We start from the raw sequence: 11,666 nt of genomic DNA on the forward strand, positions 1-11,666 counted from the left end.
GAGACAACATGGTGTGATATTCGTGGGCCTCTGGGCGCAGAAGGAAGAAGCTAGGTTCTAGACTCATGCCTCTGCTCTAGTCTCAGATCCATTTTCCACAGAGGCCTCATAGTGATCCAGCTAATATGTAAATCCAGCCATGCCTCAGCTTGGAATGCTTCATCACACCCAGCTAGCTGCCTTTCCCACAGCCTGCCACTCCCATAGCCTGCAGGACGAAATGCAAGGCCTTAAGTGGCATATAAGGCCCTCTGACTGCTTTTGTACCTCCTCCACATTGGCCTCACATTCATCCTAGCCACATCAAGGCCCTGAACAAACTGTGGCTCACACTCATGTACATACAAGGCTGAGTCCACTCCTCAGGTTTTTGCTCATACTTTTCTCTGATGTGGCCCTTGCCTATTCTCATCCAGTTTTGACCTTGCTAATTCCATCTCATCCTTTACAACTTGGCCTAGATGTCTTCTCCAAGAAATCCTCTCCTGAGCCATAACCTCATGTGAGCACCCTAATACCTGAAACACATATCTGTATTTGCACTTATAATAGCCTAATTACTTATGTGTGATTACAGTCCTACAAAACAATCATGGTAAGAACTGTTTCTTAATTATATTGTGCAGCCTCAGGTGCTAGCCCACTCCCTGGTCCCAAGTAGATTCTTGTTAAATGTTTATTGAACTAAATATTTTAAGATTCTGTTCTTACATATATCAAACGAGACTACTAAACTACAGGAGCTACAAGATTCTCTCCAGTTCTGGAAGGCCATAGATTGAATGGGCTCCTGTCACTAGAGTAATGTCGGGAGAGACTGAAACACAGACAGGGTACATTTTGACTTGATGAGGTGGGGCAGAAATTCAGAATATGTCCTGAGCAAGGGAAGATATACTAATCAAACGGAACAGACCCTAAGTGATATATTTAATATGGTATGAAGCAACATGTCCAAAAAAGTGGCGAAAACAGATTTATCATGTCTTATAGTAAGCTAACCACAGAGGGCATGTGGGCACTCTCAGATACCATATCCAGCCTGCCTGTCCAGAGAGTGGGAACTCCACAATAACATCAAGTCCTACCAGACCATGAAGTAGGTGAACATTTGCAAGGGCAACTCACTCATAAAAATGTTATCGCCAACTCTTTGGACTCCCATGCTGTTCTTCTCACATCTGGAAGAGACTAGATTATAGGCAAACTGAATTTATGGCCAGTGGAAAAAACAGTGAAAGTAAGACAAAAAGGCCAGTACTTAATCCTTGCTACTAGGCAGCCTGGCTTTCCAACGAGCTTCCTCATTAAAAAAAAAAAAAAAAAAAAAATAAGAAAAAAAAAAAAAAAGAGAAAAAAAAAGAGAAAGAAAAAAAAAAAGGCCAGTTCTTAATCCTTGCGTCTAGGGAGCCGGGGTTTCCAAAGGCCTTCCCCATTAAAAAAAAAAAAAAAAAAAAAAAATGTATGTCACTTAAGGAGGGAAGAATGGAAATTAGATTTTTATGAAAATCACATATTTTAGGATGAAGTCTAATTAAGAGCTTTCAAGGTCCATTTGCATCAAAATAAATTAATTCTCCTTGATCCATCTAGCATTTATTTCCTAACGCTTGGGGTAGAGTTTATTTTCAGGGGTATTACCTCATCATTTGTGTTCCTGGTTTTGTTTTTTTACACTCCAAAGAGTTTGTGCCAAAAGACATATTTTGTCTCGTGACTAGAGTTCAGGTAATACAAATGTACTTTGCTTCATTTAATGTATTCATTTAATTTCTGCCTGGATGATAGTCGTCTGTCTTCTCTCCTCTTCTAACTCAGACTTCCTGACAATTTTATGTACAAAATTAAAGTAATAGTCTTTCTGAACCTGAATTGATTTTGTCCAGGTCTTGTTTCAGAAATAATAACAAAGAGAAATAATAGACTGGAAGACCTTGAATTTCACAGATTCCTGCTTTGCAGGCTGGCTGGAAACCATGATGAAATTGGAGCGTTTTTATTTGTCCTCTTCATCTCTCACACTGAAGAGCAATCACTTGACTCCTGCCACTGGTTCCTATGACTTTGTTGTTGCCGCTGAAAATAAATCAGTTCAGGGGCTGGGAATTAAATCACCTGCTTGGGGTTCTTTTCCCTGTAAAATTCACTCCAAACCAGAAACATTGTTACCCATCGTTCTGTGAGGCAGTGTCAAGAAAAACCATAGATTCAGCTTTAAGGTTTAAACAGTCCTCCAAATAGGCAAATCCAGCAAAACGGACATGGGAGGAGCCTGCATCTCCTACAGTTCAGTCCTTGTCTTCACAAGGCAGTTTTATTTGGTCTCACCCAGCCAAGTGTTGACCCTGATGCTTTCTTTGACTTTCTGTGTACAGCTTCCTCCACTCCTGTCTCCAGAGGTCTCCTCCCCTCTCTTCTCCATAGTGTGAGACAAAGTAACTGTGGCCTGGTGAGCTGGTAAGATAAGCATGAATACCTGAGGAAGGAAGTCCATACCCACATACACCCCCATTTTAGACAAAATCACCTCAGCTCTATGCTTGCTTGTTCCCATAATGACCTCAGGAAGACCATGTCTAGGAAGGTGAGAGGTAGGCCTCTACTCTAAATTGCAGATTCAACCCAAAAATCAGGTGTGTAGTCTTTCATACTGTGTCCTTCTAGATGATTTGGGCCTTGTGATAACAGCCATCAGTATTAGTATTAGGATTGGGGAGAAAAAAGAATTTTAGAATCTACATTATCTCTACACAGTTTTGTGGCTGGTAAAGCCCCCTTAAATCTTGTGGGTCTCAATCTCCAAGAGTGTGAAATTGACTTCAATATCTCTTCCAGTTCTAACATTCTAGAGTCTTTGATCTTTATAGATCATATAGATCATCTTCTCATATCCCAGGACTCTGTAGTCCTTTTAAATGTTTTTTAAAAGGAGCGAAAGCTGTATTAAATAATTTTTTTTCATTTTAATCATACATGTTTCACCTACAAAATCCACAGGAAATATATGAAGGTGTTTACTAGGGCTCTAGGCTCTGACAACTGCCCTATTCCTGCTTTAAAGAACACAGTGGGGAAAAAAAAAGAAGAAAAGGAAGAGGCTAGAGAGATGGCTCAGTGGTTAAGAGCACTGGTTGTTCTTGTAGAAGACCCGGGTTCAAATCCCAACACCCCCATGGCAGCCAACAACCATCCATAACTCCAGTTCCATAGGATCTGACACCCTCTTCTGTCCCCTGAGGGCACTACATGACACAGGTACATTTACACACATGCAGGCATAACACTCATACACATAAAATAAAAATAAATAAGTAAATGAATAAATAAATAGCACAGTGTTGCTACCCCAAAGGCATGCTCTACAGGAACCAGCCTGAACAAGGCCTAGGTCTAGTCACACCCTAATTTGTGTGGCTCCCCAGCAAATGTATATAGGATGGGGAAGAGGGCTTGGTCAACCACAGTAAAGAGAGTATTTCTAATCCCATTCCCCAGCTACTTCAGTATGCCCTGAGGTAAACTCTAGACCCAAGCTATTCACTAAAGTAGCTACTAACCTATACAATTATTACATACCTGACATGTGTCATGAGGCACTAAGGTATATTGAAAGTATAAAAATACATACCAGCTTTCAAAGACTTAGTATGAGAAGACCAATGGAAAATATCTTAATAATGTTTATACTAATTCCATGCTGAAATGATAATGTTTTGGACATATTTAGTTAAATAAAATATGTTATTATGACTAATTTCATTTTTTTTTTAGTTTTTATAATTTCTATTAAAAACTATAAATCCTATATGTATACATATGTGGGGACACACACCCAGCACTCAGGAGGCAGAAGGAAGCATATCTCTTTGAGTTGGAGGCCAGTCTGGTCTACATAGCAAGTTCCAGGCTAGCCAGGGCTATACCATGAGGCCCCACCAAAAAAAAAAAATTACATGTGTATTTCACACTAAGTCTGGAGACACAATACTTTCGCCCACTAACAGCTGGCAGCAGCTGCCAGCATCAGTCCATTGGTCTATCTGGGCTCATCAAGAGAACCCAGATCCATTGGAAAACTCTGGCAGGGTGAGGAGTGAGGCCTATTCTGAGTTGACTTTAGATGGTCACATTTCCTTGCACTAGGCAGAGAGGCCCAATACCCCAAAAGGATAAAAGTATTTCTCAAAGCCAAGTTACATAATTCCTTTCTTCTTTTTTTTAAAGTTTGACAAATTCACACTGATTTCAGCAGCAGGAACTCTGCCAGTTTGGCAGTTCTGTTCTGAGTTTTCTCTGATCTGAAGTACAAAGTTCCTGGACTGTGTAAGTTTTCCTTCCTGCTATAGTACTTCTGACCTGTTTGGAAAGGTTACAATCAAGAACTTAGAACTACTGCAGTGAGATTGCAGGATGATGTGGGAGAAAGTTTGTGCAAGTGAAAACAAAACAGACCCAAACAGCCCTGCATTAATGCAAACAGAAGCTTCCTTTTGCATATTTCCTCCTCTGAAGGCAACGCTCCAGTGGAACCCATGTTCCGAGGCACTTTGCTCTCTCCCATCAGGTGACACATCTTCCATCCACCCGACCAGCTCCTCCTTGACCACACTTCCTACTGCCCCACCTGTGCACTATACATACTTTGTTAGCTCAGTGATAACCTGGTTCTCCTTCCTGAGCTTTGTTTAACCGTCAGGCCCTTGGACAGGCTTTTGGCATCATGCATGTAACATGTAAATCGCACACTATGCTTAGTGCTTGCCTCTCTCCTCCTTTGCAAGATCCATGAAACTGTGTTCCTATTGGCAATGCCTCCAGAGTCCCTGGCCCATCACAGCAGGTGATAAGTGTTTGTGGGATAAGCAAGGGAAGGTACATTTATTTATTTTGTCCTTATTGTTTCAGTGTGAAAGACTGGGATTATTTTAACCAAATCTAAAATGTTCGTCATTTTCTAATGTGAAAATAGACTCTTTACTTTTGAACTTTGAGTCTGCACAAAGGACCTAACTTGGAAAGACAAAGCGATATATTTGTCTATATTAATCTTTGCTTAATCCTGTTTATTAGCAAGTGTTCAAAAGGAAAGATAACACAATCCAGGGGCGTGTGACACAGGTAGGCTTTCTTGGATTCATGATCAGTTGGTCCCTAGGACACGTACTTTGATTTTTTTGTTGAAGAATCAGAAGAGGCATGGACTCACCCATCCCTATTTTGATATGCAGACCCCCTGTGATCAATAACATGAGTTGTGCAGGTTTTATAGTGATAAATTTACTTACATAACCTTGGAATAAAAGAGTGATGTCAACGAGGCCAGAAGAAGATGGGAGCCGTGACTTTGCTTCCAAGACCCCAAAATGTCCATTTATTTGCTTATTTTTATAGAGCAAAGCATGTATCAGTGAAGAAAGTTAAATTATTTTTTGTTTTATGCCTTCTTTAATAGATTATAAGCTTCCAAATGGCAAAATTACCACCATAAGGCAGAAATGCCCTAAACATTTGGTGACAGGAATAACAGCTTCATGTGAAGGAGAAAAAGACATGCTATCAAAATAGCCTGATAACCAGGCAGAATAGAGAATAGGTCATTGTCAGTAAACATGTCCTCTTCCATAAAGGAAGACTGATGTGATGATATCATTAGACTGTGGCTTTCTGCCCATGCCATTCTTGTACATAAAATTCAGAGATGTGCTTTAGTGAAAAAGCCAAATGAGTGATGGAAATAGTTCTCATTCCAGAAGCATCAAAAAACAAACACAGAAGAGCATGTTTCTGCAAAAAGACCACTCTGGCGGAGTCTTCAAAGCATCCATTAGATAAGAACACGGTACAGGGAGGAGAGAGCAACGCACGAAAGCATTACATGTAACCCGTTTCCTGTATCTTCTCATTGGGTCAACAGGGTCCCACCCAAAGTTATGCCACGTATCTGGGTTTCCAAGCTATTTGGGCCCTTCCAAAGTATTTTGACATCAAGGGGAAAAAATGTTTCACAGAATAGAAAGTTGTAGCTTTAAGAGGAATTGGTATGAGAATTATGGCTACTTAAAAATTCTTGTTTTGCAAAAACCAGCAGGTTTTTTTTCCCCAAAATTAGCAAATCCTTGTTGATGTTACTGTAAAGTTAGCCTACCATTGAAGAAAAAACTAGGAAGACAAATCCATTCTAGCTAGGTAGGGGAGTCTCTAAACCTGAAGACTTTTTTTTTTTTTCCAACTCACTAAAATAGCGTTGAAAATTGGAGAAAAATTAAATAAGCACTTTGTATGTCCTCTTCTTTCCATTTTCTCTCATCACCATTGTCATCAAAGTGTAGCTCCAGCTGCTGAGATTGCTGCAGAGCAGTGCTGACAGTATAGCCTGGGATACCTTTGTGTCCACCCCAGTCTTCTGTTCACGCGCAGCTTGACTTAGGCAGGTTAGATAACCTCTCTGAGAATGGGCAGAATAATGCAATCTCCCGGCTTCAGGGGGATGATGCAAAGGTTGGATAAGACATGGACAGTAACAAACAGAACAAGCACTCACACACATTGGCTTTTTATTGTCATGGTCATCACCAGCATCCTCACCACAAAAATAAATGCCCCGTGTGGTTGGTTATTTGGGATGGGACTATGTTTGTTACCTTTCCTATGGAATAAAAAAAAAATCATCCTATTAAGGAAAATAAGGAACTAAACAAGGTAGTAAAGGGGAAGAGTATGTTTTTACAGTTAAAAAAAAAAATCCAGAACATCAGAAATAGCCAGAAGCACTACATTCAACCAAATTAAAAATTTGCTCTCCTCTAATCCTTAACTTTGAAAAACCTCAAATTATCAACATTTCCATCAGTGCTTTCAGCTTTTTTTGTGCCACTCTACGTGAATGCCTTAAATTACAATGCATTTAATATAATCTAAAATCAAGTTTAACGCCATTTAGTCAATGCATTTAGTTAAATGAATGAGATTTATGAGTATAGGACAGAAGGAAGCAGGAAAGAAGAGAGGGAGGGAGAGAAGGAGGAAGGGAGGGAAGGATAGAATAGAGGGACGGAAGGGAGGGAGGGAGGGAGGAAGGAAGGAAGGAAGGAAGGAAGGAAGGAAGGAAGGAAGGAAAGGAGGGAATTTCTTTCATAAATGTACTTCTAAAGATATCATTACTAGAAAACAGGTTTCCTGTGGAACAACTTTTGCCAGAAAAAGATGAACCAGGCTGCCCTGCTAAGCAAATCTGGAACAGCTGCAGTGACTGACAGTCCAGGCCCTGTTAACTGAGTCCTTTGTTCTCAGTGTATTTCTCTGAACCACAGCACAGGATGGGGGAGCTTCAAATAAATCCTGAGAATGGAGACCGGATGGACAGCCCAGTAGTCATCAAAGTCTAAACTGCCACTTTTAAGCTTAGTTTGGCCCAGTTTAACCTTGGGAAGAAGGGTTTAAGGTTATAAAAGAGACTCCTTTGAGATTCTCTCTTTCTCCTCACATAAATTTCTGTATTTTAGTTGTCCTATATGTCTATGATGGAAGGAGGTGTAGGTTCTAGTGTAATTTTAATAGCTTAATCATTTCAGGTTGACTTGGCAAGGTTGTATGTCACACAAATTATCAAATATCCAACTGTAGACTGCTGTTTCAGCTTTTCTGACTTTTCCCTCATGGGGAGGAGGGTGTTAAATTCAGATCTATAGCCCCATGGCAGACATTCTGAAATCAGATTTCTAGGGTGGAAGTTTAAGGAAGGGTTCTGTACATTAACAAGGCCACAGTTGATACTGAAGTCCAGTCATGATTTAATTTAACCCTTGTCTAGTCTTTGACAACACTGTGAGCCTGTCTCGAAGCACTCTAGATGGGAAGGAGGGAGGTAGAAGTAGGAAGAAATTAATCATTTTACAGGCATCCCTTTCCTTTCCCTCCTTATTCTTCACATTCCAATTCAAATGTCTGCACACATGAAAACAGATCAGCAAATGTTACCTGAGTAGTGGAGAGATGTGCTAGATGCTCTGCACAAGGTAGAAGAGTCTAACAAGCTAATGAGCTCTAACAGGCCATGCTCTAGGGCATGCTTTCTGGTGTCTTTAAAAGCATGCAGTGGGAGCACTGGGGGAAGAAGCTAACTCTGGAGGGAGAAGGGCAGGGCATTCCTGAGGCTGAAGCACAAAGAGGAACCCAGAACTGCTTCTCTGTGGAAGACAGGCTTGAGCCTAGAGTGATATTGCAACTGTCAGGGTCACATGGTTTCCAGGAATCCAGGCTCTGTAATCTGAAACCCAGTATGCTAATGAGGCATCTTACCCTCTATTCTGTGATAGGGCGTTAAGTCTGTTATGCTAATAGGATGATGCTAATAAGGTATCCTACTTGCTGTACTGTGATAGGTGCTGTGATTGGACCACTACCTCTATATAAGCTTGTGCCTTTCTGCAATAAAGCAGACCTGTGTCACTGAACCTGGTCTCCTGTGTCTGAATTTGGCTCCGCTGACACAGTCTCCTCACCAGCCCTGGGGTCTGGGACCAGGCAGAAGTAGCGACTACAGGAGGCAGCACAGGGCAAGCAAAAGAGCTGCCTGAGCACCAGGAGAGTGGAAGAGCAGCTTCAGCCCAGGGCGAGCGGAGGAGCAGCCTTGACGGCCATGAGAACAAAGGAGCGGTACCCACGAGAACAGAGGAGCAGCCGCCGCTGGCTGTGTCCGCACTTCTCTACACAAAAAGTTGATGGAGGGCTATTAAAAGACAGTGAGATTCTTAGACATTTTTGATAGCTTTACAAAAGCTATCTCTTCATTCTCATATGTAAAATAAAAAGTCAATTTCTGGATTCCCCTGGGAGAAAAAGCTCCTGGAATCTCTTCATTCTCATATGTAAAATAAAAAGTCAATTTCTGGATTCCCCTGGAATTGGAGTTAAGGATGGTTCTTAGCCGCCATACGGGTTCTGGGAATCGAACCTGGGTCCTCTACAAGAGCAGTCAATGCTCTAAACTGCTGAGCCATCTCTCTAGCCAGTTGAGAGGACCTAGGCTCCTAGGTCACATCCTTGTAGCAGAAACCACATTAGTGCCTAGATCTTGGTTTCTTTTTATTTATTCATTTGTTTGTGTGTATGTGTATATACCTGCATGAATGTATGTATAGCATGTGCATGCAGAGGCCAGAAGAGAGCAGAGGATCTCCCAGAACTGGAGTTCCAGGCAGTTGTGAGTCACCATGTGGGTACTGGGAACCAAACCAGGATCCTTGAAAGACAAGTAAGCACTCTTAACCACTGAGCCATCTCTGCAGCTCTTAGATCTTGTTTTCCAAAGTTATTCTTCAACAATGAGAACCAGAGCTCCTAGGAGAAACAACTCTTCCTAGGACTGGGACAGAGAATCTACAAGCTGAGCCCATCAAAAGCATACAGAAGTCAACTGCAAGAGCTCCCTGTGGCCAGAGTTTCAATAAAGTAGCATGAAATTATAACCTAAGGTATAACATATATTTCCATAAATCCATACATATGTAAATAATGATGGAATAAATAAGCAAAGGAGGGGAGAGAAAGCTCCTGAGCAGAGGAGTTCCAAATGGTTCATGTAAATGTCATCAGGAGCTGGAGCACAATGGCCCACTCCTTAAGTGTGAGCTGTGCACAGGGACTTTCAAAGAAGACGGTACAAATAGAAAAGTCTTGGAAGGGACAGATACCTCAGCTGGATGAACAACACTGTATCATCGATGACAAACCATGTATAGTAAATGAATGTTTGATGAGAAAGAAATTTCTTTGGGGCCTTCACCCTAAAAATGCATAGTCCCAGTATGATCATAAGAGAAAAATCCCAAGGGGAAATCTACAAAGGATCTAGCCAGTCCTCCTTAAAACTGTATAGTCATTAAAAAGTCTGAAAGAAGATATGACAATTAAATGTAATATGGCTCCCTAGATAGAATTCTTGAGCACAATGGACAAAACAATCTGTATAGTAAACTATAAACATCGATTAATAGTGATGTGTCCATATCAGCTTATTAATGTGTCAAATGTACCATATTAATGCAAAATGTTAGTATTATAACAGGGGAAACTAGGTATGGGCACTTGGAACTCTTACTGTCTTTTAGCTTTTCTATAAATCTAAACCTATTCTGAAACTAAAGCTTTATTTTTTTAATGTAGGAATGATCGCACCTGCATAAACTGGGTGTCAAGATGCCTACCTACAATCCAAGCACTCAGAAGGTAGAGCCAGAGGATTGGAAGTCCAAGATCATCCTTGGTTGCATACATAATTTGAGGCCAGTCTGAGACACATGAGAGTCTATTAAAAAAAGAATTATCTTTACTTATTTTATTTTTAATATTTATTTTATATTTTAATTATATATAAGTGTGTGTGTATGTCTGTGGAGATGTGCACATGTGAGCCCAGGTACAAAAGGAGGCCAAGGAGTTCAGATCAGAGAGTGTTGGATCCCCTGGGGCTATAGTGTCAAGTGGCTGTGAGCTGCTTAACATGGGTGCTGGGAACAGAACTCAAGTCCTCTGCAAGAATAGTATGCAATTTTTTAAATATTTTGTTTATTACTTTTATTTTGTGTGTGTGAATGTATTGCCTGCATGTGTGTAAGCGCACCCGTGTCATGCAATGCCTGAGGAGGTCAGAAGAAGGTGTTGGATTTCCCTGGAACTGGAGTTAGAGATGGTTGTTGGCTACCATGTGGGTACTGGGAATTGAACCCAGGTCCTCTGCAAGAGCAGTCAATGCTCTTAACCACTGATCCATCTCTCCAGCCCCTAGTGTGCACTCTCAACCCTTAACCATTGAGCCATCTTTCTAGTCTCAAATTATTTTTATTTAAGTAAAATTTTTATTTCTACACTTTAAAATTTATTAAATTATTTTTAATATTTTAATTGTTCTCAGTATACAGTATATATAAACTGAAAAGACTATGATGAACCCCCAAAACTGTGTTAAGCACTTTGAACTTCAATCTGAAGCTAATGAAAAATTAAAAATTTCTTAACAGAAAAGGATTATGATCAGAGCTGAATATTAGGAGGGAGGCTGGACTCTTGGAAGCCATTGATGTCTGGGAATAGAGGCTAAGCCAGAGCAGAAGAGAAAGAGACAAGTGATGAAGCCCGAGTCCCTTTGGCAAGAACTTATCCCTCCTTGCTCTCCAAACCAATGATTTTCAACCTAGACTTTGCAAAGACAATGATAATTTGATATCATGTTAATATTTTCTTATTTATTTTCTCTACATTTATTTATTTATTTATTTATTTATTTATTTATTTATTTATTTATTATCTCTGTGTGTGTGTGTGTGTGTGCACGCTCATGTAAGTGTATCAGAAGACAGCTTGTGAAATTGGTCATCTCCTTCAACATAATGGTTCCAGCTATTGAACTCAGGAGGTCAGGCTTGGCGGCAATTTTTTTTAACTCCCTGAGTCATCTTACTGGCCCTAGAATGTAGTTTTATAAAATTTTAATTTTGGGTGATGTCAATTTCAGATAGTGAATGGCAGTCAAGTGTCAAAAGGACTTTAAAGTGATTTTTTTTGTCCATGCAGTTGAGGGGGCATTAAATCGATTAGTTGAATATTGAAGGTCACAAGAAAAATAGGTGTTTTCACTGTCATGGCTCATACCATACAGATACCTTGCT

The sequence above is a fragment of the Nannospalax galili genome, unplaced genomic scaffold, assembly GCF_000622305.1.
Source record: "Nannospalax galili isolate Female #2095 unplaced genomic scaffold, S.galili_v1.0 scaffold222, whole genome shotgun sequence".
In the NCBI taxonomy this organism is placed as follows: domain Eukaryota; kingdom Metazoa; phylum Chordata; class Mammalia; order Rodentia; family Spalacidae; genus Nannospalax; species Nannospalax galili.